The sequence below is a fragment of the Rhinatrema bivittatum genome, chromosome 5 (genome assembly GCF_901001135.1).
Source record: "Rhinatrema bivittatum chromosome 5, aRhiBiv1.1, whole genome shotgun sequence".
Lineage (NCBI taxonomy): Eukaryota > Metazoa > Chordata > Amphibia > Gymnophiona > Rhinatrematidae > Rhinatrema > Rhinatrema bivittatum.
Genome location: NC_042619.1, coordinates 68,229,314 through 68,242,050, shown reverse-complemented (window position 1 = coordinate 68,242,050; position 12,737 = coordinate 68,229,314). Strand labels below are relative to the sequence as shown.

General features: G+C 39.3%; 1 protein-coding gene and 2 long non-coding RNA genes across 3 annotated transcripts in view; 2 read left to right on the top strand and 1 right to left on the bottom strand.

The window, feature by feature from the left end:
* PDGFD (platelet derived growth factor D) overlaps window positions 1-12,737 on the top strand; it is a 511,595-nt gene that overhangs the window by 473,465 nt on the left and 25,393 nt on the right. The window lies entirely within an intron of this gene.
* On the bottom strand, window positions 8,916-9,784 carry LOC115092003. The gene is made up of 3 exons (XR_003856877.1): window positions 9,255-9,784; window positions 9,055-9,167; window positions 8,916-8,954 (listed from the first exon to the last, which is right to left on the bottom strand). It is a non-coding gene; the product is annotated as an uncharacterized LOC115092003 (long non-coding RNA).
* Window positions 10,121-10,520, top strand: LOC115092004. Its single transcript, XR_003856878.1, has 3 exons — window positions 10,121-10,181; window positions 10,269-10,381; window positions 10,482-10,520. It is a non-coding gene; the product is annotated as an uncharacterized LOC115092004 (long non-coding RNA).

The window sequence follows — 12,737 nt, the reverse complement described above, 5'->3', positions numbered from 1 at the left end:
AAATCACAGCCAAGTTGGCTGCAGTAAGTAATTTCCTCTTTTATTGGTAATGCGTACAGACAAGTGCAACAGAGAAAAAGTGTCGTAGTTCTAATTGAATGTCATCAAGCAATAGAGTTAATATAATTGTCAACCAAAAACATTATGCGTATATCAAAATGAATATGCAAAACTTGAAGATCTTATGACTTCATTATAGACCACCAGTTATGTTGACTTTCAAATTGCCTTAGACTTCATAATAGGCACTACTAGCCATTTTGGCTTTCAAATTGCCTTATATATAATCATAGGTCTGAGATTTGCATTTTTTCTTAAAATTGCAAATAAAATAAAATACATAAACGTGTTCTGTATTCTTCATCTTCCCTTACCTTTCTTGAACTTGTCATGTATTCTTCATCTTCCCAACAGGGGTTCATGTTTCAAAGTTTATTCTGCATCAGGGGGAAGTCCATTATTTATTTAAACTAAAATGAGATAGATAAATCATTGTGTGTCTCCAATTTTAAATGAAAAACAGCATATAGCACTCCTCGTATATTATCCTATATGCTGTTTTTCATTTAAAACTGGAGATAGTGATGATGTTGAGATCAACCCCCAGGAAGAGCAGGCAGCACATGTAGAGAGAGTGAGCGATGCCCCTGGCATTTTTCCTTAGCAACTACCTCAACTCCAGTGCAGGCATCAGCCTCCAAGGATGTAGAGCAGGATCATAGAAGAAAGCCCTGATCTGAAGGCACCTTAAAGTGAGGGAAAATCCTCATTTTGCTCAGTGTATTCACTCCAGGAAGGATATCAGTTGAGGGAAACCTGTCAGGTCCCACCAGTGCTACAGAGAGAAGTAAGAGTGCATAGCATTTATGCATTTCTGTATTTCCTTAGTATAAATAATATTGCAAATAAAAATAAAAAAAAGTTTCTCATCTTAAATAAACTTGTTTGTATTCTTCAATTTCCTTTATTGCACTTGAACTTGTCTTGTATTCCTCAACTCCCCAACACATGCTGCAGACACTTAAAGCCAATGTTCACCACTACCTGTAGGGGCTGGCCATCAAGGGCAATCATTTCCCTGATGTTCCTTGTTAATATTTTAGATGCTGCCTGCCTCCTGCCTCGGGACAGTGCTATGGAATATCACACCATTTCTACCATAGTACGTCGCTGCTTCATGGGCATGGCTGGGAACTGCTGACCTGCCACCTGACCGATGGAAGGAGCCATGGAATCTGCTTGGGGAGCAGTCTTTCCGTTTTCCACCCCTTTCCTCTGGTTATAGCTTGGAGTGGCAAAAACAGTCCCCAGGCTAGTAGTGCCACCCTCCCTTGATGCCAGTGCTAGTAGATGCTACTTCATCAGCTGATACTGCATACCAGCCAATCAAAGTAAAGGAGATGGACTGATTCCCCTATAAGGAAAGGCCAAAGAAATTAGGATTCTTCAGCTTAGAGAAGAGATGGATGAGGGGAGATCATATAGAGGTCTATAAAATAATGAGTGAAGTAGAACGGGTAAATAATGAATGGAGTGGAATGGGTAAACGTGAATAAATGGTTTACTCTTTCAAAAAGTACAAAGAATAGAATGACGGTATTAGGTAATACATTAAAGACAAATAAGAGGAAATATTTTATTATTCAATGGATAATTAAACTCCGACATTCATTTCTGTAAGATGAGGTAAAAGCTGTTAGGTTTGAACAAGTACCTGGAAGAAAAGTACTATTCTTAAAGTGGACTTAGGGAAATCCACTGCTTATCCCTGGGATAAGCAACATAGAATCTATCAACCTTTTGGGATCCTGCCAGGTACTTGTGACCTCATTTGGCCACTGTTGAAAACAGAATACTGGGCTTAATGAACCTTTGGTCTGACCCAGTATGGCAAATCTTAAGGTTTTATGTTCTTAATTTAGTGTGCATTAAATCAGGTTAATGTCCAATAAATATTTTTTAACACACACTAAATAGGTTTTAATGTGCAACAGGGTGTCAAATTCTACTGCTGGAACCTATCTCCAGCTGGCAAGGCCCGGCCTAGCCTCTGCCACGGTGTTCCTTCCTCGAGGGAGACGCCGTCGATCCTCCGTGCCTGGCCCCGCCCCCTAGACACGCTTGCGAGCATGCAGGGGCTTCCAGTGGTGAAGTTCCAGTTGGCCTCCTGGCTTCAGTTTTACTCTTCTCGATCCTCTGGAACTCCTCTTCAGACACCGGCCCATAGGAGCCCGCACGTAAGTCCAAGTGGCTCAGGTCCTCACGGGCTCCTCCTGGGGGGACCTCGAGCTTCCAGTGGTGAAGATCCCTCCGGTCTCCTGCCCTGTGCTGCCTCCCAGCTTCGACCTCAACAGTGGGTCTTCCCCTGTCCCAGCTGGCTCAAGGGTCCATGAATCCAACACCCATTCTATTCCATTAATGATTTTATAGATCTTTATCATATCCCGCCTTAACCATCTCTTATACAAGCTGAACAGCCTCAACCTCTTTAACCTCTCTTCATAGGGCAGTCATTCCATCCCTTTTATAATTTTGGTAGCCCTTCCCTGTACTCTTTTGAATGCAAATATATCTTTTTTGAGATGCAGCAACCAGAACTGCACACAATATTCCAGATGAGGCCTCACCATGGAGCAAATCAGAGGCATTATGACATAAGCCGTTTTATTCTCCATTACTTTCCTAATCATTTCTAACAGTCTGTCTGTTTTCTGACCACCACTGCACACTGAATTGAGAATTTCAAAGTATTGTCCACTATGATTCCTAAACCTCTTTCCTGGATGGTTCTAATATGTAACCTAATATCGTTTAACTACTTTTCCCTATATGCATCACCTTGCATTTGTCCACATTAAATTTCATCTGCCATTTGAATGCCCAGTATTCCAGTCTCACAAAGTCCTCCTGCAATTTTTCACAATCTGCTTGTAATTTAACAACTCGAAATAATTTTGTTTTGTCTGCAAATTTGATCATCTCACTCTTAGTTCCCTTTTCCAGATCATTTATAAATATATTAAAAAGCACTAGTCCCAGTACAGATCCTGAGGCACTCCTCTGTTTACCCTTCTCCAATGAGAACACTGACCGTGTAATCCTTCTTTCTGTTTCCTATCTTTTAACCAGTTTGCAATCCACAATAGTACATGGCCTCCTTTTCCATGACTTTTTAATTTTCTCATGCGTCTATCATGGGGCACTTTCTCAAACACCTTCTGAAAATCCAAAGACACTACATCCACTGGCACACCATTATCTACATATTTATTAACCCTTTCACAAAAATAAACATAGTAGATTGCTGAGGCAAGATTTTCAATATATAAATCTGTGCTGGCTGTGTCCTATTAAATCATGCCTTTCTGTATGTTCTGTTATTTTTGTTCTTTAGAATAGTTTCCATGATTTTTCCTGGTACTGAATTCAGATTCACCAGTCTATAGTTTTCTGGATCACTCCTGGAGCCTTTTTAAAGATTGGGGTTACATTGGCCATCCTCCAATCTTAAGCACAATGAATGATCCCAATGATATGTTTCAAATTATCAGTAACCGATTTGCATATTCATTTTCGAGTTCTTTCAAAATCTGTGGTATGTATCATCTGATCCTGGTGACGTGCTACACTTTAGTTTATCATCATCTTCCAGCTTCACCAGGATTTGATCAGTTCTTCTGAATTATAATCATTTAATACAGCCTCTGGCTTGGGTATTCCCTATCACCCTCTCTACTAAACACCAAAGAAAAGAATTCATTAAGACTTTCCATGATGGCCTTATCTTCTCTAAGTTCCTGTAAGGAACTGCGTATGCATGAGCTCTTCTTGCCATGATACAGCCTCATACATAGAGTCCTGAGACCCATGCCAGCGGGAGTGTGTCTTGGCACAGGCCAGACTATGACTGAGTCCAAAAGTCTATACAAAGACCAGGCTGTGATTGAAGCCAGGCAAGGGCAAGACTACAGCTTGAGATCAGGCTGAGGCAGAGCTGAAGACTTCAGCAGAGTCACAGGCAAAGATTGAAGCAAAGTTGAAGGCTGAGAAGATAGAACCAGGCTGAAAAGCTTGAGCAAGACAAAAGACTAGACCCAGAAGGAGCAAGAACCAGGAGACCTTTTTACTGAGACAAATCCAGCTTCAGGTTGGCTAAGTAGTCTTGAGCTTGTGACATCATAATCAGGTGGGTACCCAACTCTCCCACCAACATGTGCCAAATTGTGCGCACTGATGCGCACGTACACCCTAAGCATCTCTCCGCTGGGTCCTAGTATCACACGCGTCAGAGCGTCCCATAGCAGCTCCCTGCCACACAATGAATGTCTGCTGCCGAGGAGTCTGAGAAAGCGGCTAGATTCTAACAGTTCCACTTTAACCCCTCAGTCATCTAATAGTCTAACCAAGTCCCTCACAGGCTTCCTGCTCTGGATATATTTTAAAAAGTTTGTATTATGAGTTTCTGCCTCTAAGGCCAGCTAAGTCTTGAAGATGATGAAGCAGTTTCTGGAAACTGGGGACAAGTGTACTAAGGAAGTGTCAGAGTAAGGGACAACCTGCCTGGGAAAGTCTACCAGAGTGAAGTTGGGATCCCTAAGGAGAAGAGGATTTCACTGGAGAATATGTAGACCAATAAAGTAGGAGGTGCTAGAGGAAGGGCAGCCTGCCTGGCAAAATTCACTGCTTCAGCTACAATCAGCCTGAGACTCCAAAGGAGCGAGAGAGTAAAAGTGACTTTGGAGGAAAAAACAGGTTCCCAGGGTGGAAGGGTTCCCAACATAAAGAACTGACTTAGTTAGCGGTGAGAAAGTGAAGGGAGACTATGTTTATTTTGTGCTGTTGGAGCCCTATTCAGAACGTATCTTGTTTGGACTTTGTGTTTTCCTTGCCATCAGTCAGTAAAGATTTTTATTTTGAACAATAGCACTGGTATGAAGAGTGTCTTTTTGGAGTGCTGGTGAGAAGGAAGAGCCCCTGAGCAAACAAAACCCTAAGGGCCTTGAAAAGTAAATCATCCCCCCCCCCCCCCCCCATGCTGGGAACTCCAGGAGGTCATCAGATCTTGCATGGTCTCTGGCCCTTCCAGTATGCCCCTGTGTCCAAGAGCTGACTGGGATGCGGCTACAAACGTGTAAGGGGGTGCCAAAATCTCCCCCTTACTAGCAGTGAGCCTTTTACTTATATGGCATTAGTGGCCTCATCAGGTCTGCTTGCCAGCAGTGTAACCCAGAGGTCTTCCTAGACCCTTCCCCTTTATGAGATGTCAGTGTAGTGAGGTATGTAAAATGAAGTGTACCTCTCCCCATTGGGAAGGGTAGGTTGAATTAACAAAACACCTGTACCCATGTGACATGGGCGAGAGGGGAGTTAGAGAGTCAGACCTAGCACAGGGCTGAGAGGGTCTGTGTCTCTCCTTGCAGAGGATACTAGGTGAGTCTGTCTCTCCACAGGAATAGGAATAGAGGAGCAACTTGAAGTTTAAGATTCCAGGAAGAGTGAAGTCCTCGGTCTCCGGAGAAGAGAAATGTTTATGGGAGCTCTGTGTCTGAAGGTTCACTGAAGAAGGTACCAGTTCAGCCACAGAGTGTGAGAATTGTTCTTTGGGAGCATCAGAGAGAAGTTATATTCCTGAGGAAGATCTAAACTGATACTCGACTGACAAAAAAAATCTGAAGAGAACTCCCTACATGGTGATTGAGAGAACCCAAAAGGTAGTGGAAGGGCCCAAGGAGGAAGGATTCCTGCCCATACAAGTGATCTGTTTACGAAGTACTGTGGGAAGGTGAAAGCGACTGAGATATTATTGGGAATTTTTTGACTTTGTTGGCGTGCACTTATCAACTGGTGTACTGGTTTGGGATTTGTTTTTCCTGCCACTAGTCTGCATTAAAGATTTATATTTTGAATAACAGTTTGGAGAGGAGTATGGGGTTTTTATGTGTGACTGGACTGGTGAACAGAAGAGCCTCAGAGTGGAAGAGAATCTTAAGAACCTTGAAAAGCTTAACTTGACTAAAAACTTTTTTGTGTAGACAAAAATGAAACAACCTAAAATGAAAAGAAAAAAAAATTCCAGTACCACACCCCAATAGATGTGTTAGTTATGTGCTTCTGTTTCTAAACTGTTAAAACACTATTACCTTATTTTAAGTTCTGTCAGGTTGCAAAATCAATTGGTGCAAAAAAGAAGCTTTCCACTTTAATAATCATCGAACAAAGGTTATTCTAAATCCTTACTCATTTCAAAGGAAATGGCTGAGGATAAAGTACTTGGGAGTGATATAACAATGATTTAAAAAAGACAATTTTCATTAATATGGGAAAAATGGAATGTTTACTTCAAGAAGTTCCTTTAAAGTGTTCATCGTTATACTTATCTTGGTGAGAAAGCCCAAATCATGTCTATTATGCTGCAGTTAAATTATAAACTGTTGCCCATACTTTTTCCAGATAACTTTTCTAAGAAAGTGAATTGAATGGTGTCTTAGCTCCTCTGGAAAAAAAAAGAATGCTCCATGTATAGCCCCAGAAACTTGAGCAAGGTGAAAGATGGGATCAACTTTCAACATTTTCTTATGTATTATCTTGCATGCCTCTTGTGGCAAGGTGGATTGTAGTTAGAAAACTGGAAGAAAAGCAGTTGTCCTTGATGGTTGCAGGTAAAAAGAAAACTAGTCTTTCTTCTTCCAGTGTGTCAAATTCCAAGACTGGTTCCTACAAAAATTGTTAAGGAATATGCAGTATAAATCTAAACTGATAGAGCATTTTAGAAAGAGAACGATTGAAAATTTAAAGGAAAAATGCTACCATAATGCTCCTGAGGTGCAACTTGATGTTTAAATTTAACATTTCTTGTATTATTTAGCTTTGGTGGCAAAGACAGTGCGTACAGATGTTAGGTCAGGTTTTACAAGGAAAGAGTTTATAACCTTCTGAAAAATAAAGATAGCACTTAGCAAGTTCTCAAAGCTTTAAATGGCTTCAGCTGGCAGGCAGAGAAACTGATATCTGTTCATAGTAAGCTGTTTCTTTAAACTTGTGATAAGTTGATAGCATCCTTTAAATGTGGGGTTCTATCAATGTTTGCAAAATTCATTTACTGGGGGATGGCATAGGGTAAAGCCAAGCGTAGGGAAAGAATTTAAAGGCCTATATGGAACCTGCACACTGGGCTAATTTTGGAACAAATCATTTGGAACAAATCATTGTCCACATCCCTCAGATATGTTAGGGTAATTTTCAATAGCATGCATAATTCAGCACATACATGTTTTATTGTACTCTGCCCTGAACTGTATTGGAGGGGCGGGTAATAAATACATTCAAATAAATAAATAAATAGATAAATAGGTAGGAGCACCTATAATAATGCCTGTATTTTATAAACTGTTCAGCAAAAGCCACACAGTTTATAAAATAACACATATCACCACCCCAAAAGTACCCGCATATGTTTCAGTATATATCCATTTTCTTAATGCAGGAATCTGCATACTGTATACACCTATTTTATAAAAGTATGCATTAAATAATTGTAACATTTGCATGTAATAACTCTCAATTTATGCAGGAAGGCAGGTATTGTGTAAAGTTGACTGGTTTCTGTGCATATCTTGCTTATGAAAATACTTCTCTGTACTTCCAAGCGCCAGTTCAGACCCAGACTTTGGCCAGTTCACCCACACCTTCCACCGCTTTGTGCAGACTTCTCCACTAAAACACTGCAGACAAAAGACAAGTCAGATTTAACTTCCATGACTTGATTAGCAGGTGTAAAAACAGGCATGTATGCGTGATGATGTTTGCTGTATTCTGTTTATAAAATAAGTAAATGTGCATGTCCTGCCAAATGCCTTTAAAAGGCCCTTTTTCGGTGGGCATGCTTTTCCACATTATCCAAAATACGCAAATACTCGCATCTTCTGAAAACTTGCTTACCATGCACCAGAAGCAAGGTAGATGCTGATTTTTACATACAAAACCTCTGAGTAAGCCTTTGTACATTCACCCCTGTATTTTCTTGCTCATAGGGTAGTTTGGACCCCAGTAAAGATCTTCAAATGCAATACTTTGGACGATAACAATGTTGCTTTTGTCACACAGAGATAAGGGTATGGGAAAGGATTAAGGATAAACTAAATATCCGATGTGAGTTAATATGCATGAGGTATATTAGTATGCACTACCTTCATTGTATGTAAATATATCTCATGCATATTCATAGCGGATGTCCTGAAAACTAGACCTGTGGACCTTTATGGTTTGATATTCAGTTAGCCATTAAGCAGCAACGTAGGCAGTTATGTTATAGCTAGGAAGAGGTAGATTTGCTAAGCCATGGTATTTTCCTCTCTGGAAAAAGTACAGCAGGATTCACTAATCTGTGGTACTCAGGACCACAGTTTAGTAAATCCTATGAGATTTTTCCCCATAGTAAAATAGTGCTGGAAAAGATATTATACCCAATCCTGGCTAATTATTCATATATCACAAACCAATTACAGCTAATACATATATTGTGACATCAATCCAATTCAATAATCTTTATTGGTGAAAAATTCATGAAAAATATTCACAATTAATCCATAATACCCCACACAATAGACATAATATCTTTATAAAAACAATAGACAAAATTCACACACCACCCAAACTACACATATACACATACATTCTACATTCAACTTCTCATAAAAATCATTTCCAATTTTCTAAACATTCAAATATAAGCATTAAATATAAATCTTCACATAGCATATCATCAGATGTTAATACATTTCACTTCGTAAGCAGAAAGAGTTATATTGCACTTTAATTCTTGCGTTACAAGAACGTCAATCCTTTTATTCTCCTTTTGTTCTCTCTACATGTTTCGCCTTTCCTCAGGCTTCTTCAGGAGAGTTCTTTCAAACAATCTCCCACTGCTCATGTACAACATCTATCCATAGGGTCTTCTAAAAACATTCATACAAAAAAATGTTTTTGAATATTCAATTAATACATTTTGTATATAAACTTGATTCTTTATAAAGTACTTCAAAAAAACTCCCATACCTGCACGTCCCAAAAGGCTTGCCCAGACGCACAAATCAGCACATCCCCAACTCTTGTTTCAAAGCATTTCAATTGTTCAAATGCTCTAAACACATCTCTCAAAAGTATTCAAACTAGAAGAAAACAGATCAAAATGACTTCAAATAGAAAATCATTCCCTTAAGAGTTCACCAGTGTGCAAGACAACCAAGGCTTCTTACCTTTCTTATCTTAGGCAGAAAAACCACCTTCACCTTATTTCAAAGAGACGCCTCCATCGAGTGAAAAAACGGAAGTGAATCAAACTCTTCTCTTCCATCCTTTTAAACCACACTGCCCCAATCAGAGCTCAACTCAAAACTATCCCCGCCCCTTAAAGCATATAATGTCTAAACCAATTTGCAATGCCACTAAACCAAACAGTTGCCACTCCCAAGCACGCCAGATTCAAACCAATCACCGAAGAAAACAAATGAAAAAACTTTGCAGCCAGAGTACAAGTTCTAAAAACATGTTACCCACTCGATCTTATCATTCAATCCTTTTGGCCACAAAGTCTGTAAATTAAAAATCCATCGCTGTTCCTTCTGCAGTAATATTTTGTTTATATTACCTCCCCGTCTAGCAGAAACCTTCTGAAGTACAAAGAAACGGAGTTCTTCTACCTTATGATTGTACTCACGCCAATGTTTCACTAGGGGAGCTGTCTCCACCACATTTCTAATTCTGCTACAATGCTCTAGGATTCGAAGTCTCACCATCCTCGATGTTTTTCCTACATATAGTAGCCCACATGGGCATTGTACAACGTACACACCACTGAACTTGTTTGACATGTTGTAAAATGCTTTAAGAAAATTTTTTTCCCGGAAACAGGATGTGAAAAATCTTTCATTGATAAACACAGTTTGCACACACTACACTTAGTGCAAGGGTAATGCCCACCAGCTGTATCTTTCCAGTGTTCACTACCTCCCAAATCTGAGTGAACTAAAATATCCCTCAAATTTCTAGATCTCCTAAAAGATTGGGGCAGTGTGGTTTAAAAGGATGGAAGAGAAGAGTTTGATTCACTTCCGTTTTTTCACTCGATGGAGGTGTCTCTTTGAAATAAGGTGAAGGTGGTTTTTCTGCCTAAGATAAGAAAGGTAAGAATCCTTGGTTGTCTTGCACACTGGTGAACTCTTAAGGGAATGATTTTCTATTTGAAGTCATTTTGATCTGTTTTCTTCTAGTTTGAATACTTTTGAGAGATGTGTTTAGAGCATTTGAACAATTGAAATGCTTTGAAACAAGAGTTGGGGATGTGCTGATTTGTGCGTCTGGGCAAGCCTTTTGGGACGTGCAGGTATGGGAGTTTTTTTGAAGTACTTTATAAAGAATCAAGTTTATATACAAAATGTATTAATTGAATATTCAAAAACATTTTTTTGTATGAATGTTTTTAGAAGACCCTATGGATAGATGTTGTACATGAGCAGTGGGAGATTGTTTGAAAGAACTCTCCTGAAGAAGCCTGAGGAAAGGCGAAACATGTAGAGAGAACAAAAGGAGAATAAAAGGATTGACGTTCTTGTAACGCAAGAATTAAAGTGCAATATAACTCTTTCTGCTTACGAAGTGAAATGTATTAACATCTGATGATATGCTATGTGAAGATTTATATTTAATGCTTATATTTGAATGTTTAGAAAATTGGAAATGATTTTTATGAGAAGTTGAATGTAGAATGTATGTGTATATGTGTAGTATGGGTGGTGTGTGAATTTTGTCTATTGTTTTTATAAAGATATTATGTCTATTGTGTGGGGTATTATGGACTAATTGTGAATATTTTTCATGAATTTTTCACCAATAAAGATTATTGAATTGGATTGATGTCACAATATATGGAAAAGATATTATGGCAAAACAGCACTGTTTGATGACGGCCCCACTTCCCAGGGTTGCCATCTTTTAAAGGGACTTTGTTGCCCCCAGAGTGCTCCCCAGTTATATTTATTTCTTAGTTATTTTATTTAAAACAATGTATAATCCGCACATTCTAATATTCACAGTTCCTATCTCTCCATCCCCACCACCCTGTTTTATGTAATTTCCAATCTTTATGTTTTTGATGTAAACAGATATGATGTCCCTACTAATATCGGTATAGAAATTCAAATACATAAATAAATAAAATAAATTCACGGCAGAGAACAAAAATACATACATAAAACATTTAAATGAGCTTACAGAAGCAAAATAAAGCAATGCCAGGAAGAGTAAATAGAAGTAAACTAGGAGGCGTAATATACAGTCCTGGCACCTAATAGATTCAAAGGCACAACAGAACAAAAAAGGTTGTAAGGCTTTTCTAAAAGCTTGTATCTCTGACAAAGTTTGCAACTGCTTGGGTACAGAGTTCCAGCAAAGGGGGCCAGCGATGGAGAAAGCCCCCTCTCATGCCTCGACAAGGTGAGCTGTAGTGCAAAAACCCACTCTTCTCCCATTCTCCCCATCACACCCAGAAGAGGCACAAATGTAGAGGTCCACATTCAGAAGCATTTAGCCAGAAAATTTCCAAATTATCTGGCTAGTAGCTGACTTTTGAATATCTTAGGCACTTATCCGGCTTAACTTTAGCTAGATATTTCATTATCCCGATAAAATTTAACGGATAACATAGGGGTATTCCAGGGGCATTTCTACTCTGGTCATAGAGCTGCCCTAAAGTTAGCAGGATAAGCTTATCTAGCAATCTATATTCAATAGTGTGGCTTCACTTTATCTGGCTAACTTTGTAAGCCATTCAGTGACTGAATATGAACTCTAAAAATACATTTTTTTCACTGCTGGTCCTAGCACCACCCCACAGTTCCAAACCACACCCCCTTTAAATAATAAACGACTGCCCCCACTCCCCAATACCATCATACACCCCAGCCCTCAACCTCCTTTCTTACAATCCCTGGTGGTCCAGAAGAGAACTACAATAACGAGAAGTACAAGAGAAAATAATTGAAGAACGAGTAATAAATTAAGGAGAGAATGGAAGTATCTTAAGACAACGTACCGACTATTGTGTAAAATTTGTTAAATTATAACTCCTGTGCTACTCGCCTGATGTCTTAGATCCATAGTTAACATGAATTAGAACATTTCATCAGACTCATAATAAACCCTGTTTATGAATACTAGCTCCGTAGTCTGTCATTGATGTTGATTTATAGTATGAATGTTACTTTTGTAAACTGTTCTGATCATTATTTGGAACGACGGTATGTAAAATGTCTAAATAAATAAATAAGTGCCCCCTAAGGCTCCAGGTCTGGCCACAGCACTTTCAAAATGGCACTAGCTGACCTCAGGCACACTTTTATGCCTATCATGTGATGGAGAGATAGGTGGGTAGGGGAGTCATTTTTGGTATAAAGAGAGTGAGATTTGCAACGGGGGGCATGACCATGCCCAGCAGGGAACAACATTTATTTTTAATGTTTACATTTGTGCCACTTTTAGGTACAGTGGGAATGGATGGGAAAGGGTATCCCACTAGACACCTGGTAATTTTTATACTATGGCTGAAGCGGGGAATTGGGGACCTCAAGACACCTTTAAAGAAACAGCCTGGGAACACCAGAATGTTTATTATCATCCTGATGCTTCTGAGAAAAATTAACTACACTTCTTGTGCTGGGTTATTTGGGGCAACAAGCAGAATT